Source organism: Triticum dicoccoides, chromosome 7B, assembly GCF_002162155.2.
Source record: "Triticum dicoccoides isolate Atlit2015 ecotype Zavitan chromosome 7B, WEW_v2.0, whole genome shotgun sequence".
In the NCBI taxonomy this organism is placed as follows: domain Eukaryota; kingdom Viridiplantae; phylum Streptophyta; class Magnoliopsida; order Poales; family Poaceae; genus Triticum; species Triticum dicoccoides.
In genome coordinates this window covers 152,584,385-152,584,970 of record NC_041393.1, presented here as the reverse complement: position 1 = coordinate 152,584,970, position 586 = coordinate 152,584,385, and positions in this window count along the sequence as shown.

Sequence of the window (586 nt, the reverse complement as noted above, 5' to 3'; positions counted from 1 at the left end):
AGGCAAGGAAGTGCCTGACAGTCGGGACCCACCTGGTCGAAGCGTACGTAGCGTGGTAGTTCTGGTCGCGAACGTGTACGTACATACTGGTCATAGTAGAGGCGCGCACATACACGTACGTATAGCGGCGAGGGTGGAAGAAAGAAAATACTGCCACGTACGTACATACAGGCAGGGTCTCAAACGCCTACTCGCGCATACATACATGGCTGGGTCGGAACGGAGAAACAGCATCGTCGTCGTGTTCATGGGGAGCCAACCGGCTGGGTCGGAACGGAATGTGTGGTCGTGTTCATTGAGAGGGCTTGGACGGAACAGGCGATGGAAACGAGGCCTGGCGTACCGCAGAACGGAGGAAACAGACCTCCTACGTTCGGAACGGGGTCCTGTTGATCGGGAGGGGTGTGGCGTACCGCAAAACGGAGGAAACGGACCTCCTACGGTCGAAACGGAGGTACTCTTGATCTGGAGGGGTGTGGCGTACCACAAAACGGACGAAACAGACCTCCTACGGTCGAAACGGGGTCCTGCTGATCGAGAGGGGTGTGGCGTACCGCAAAACGGAGGAAACGGACCTCATACGGTC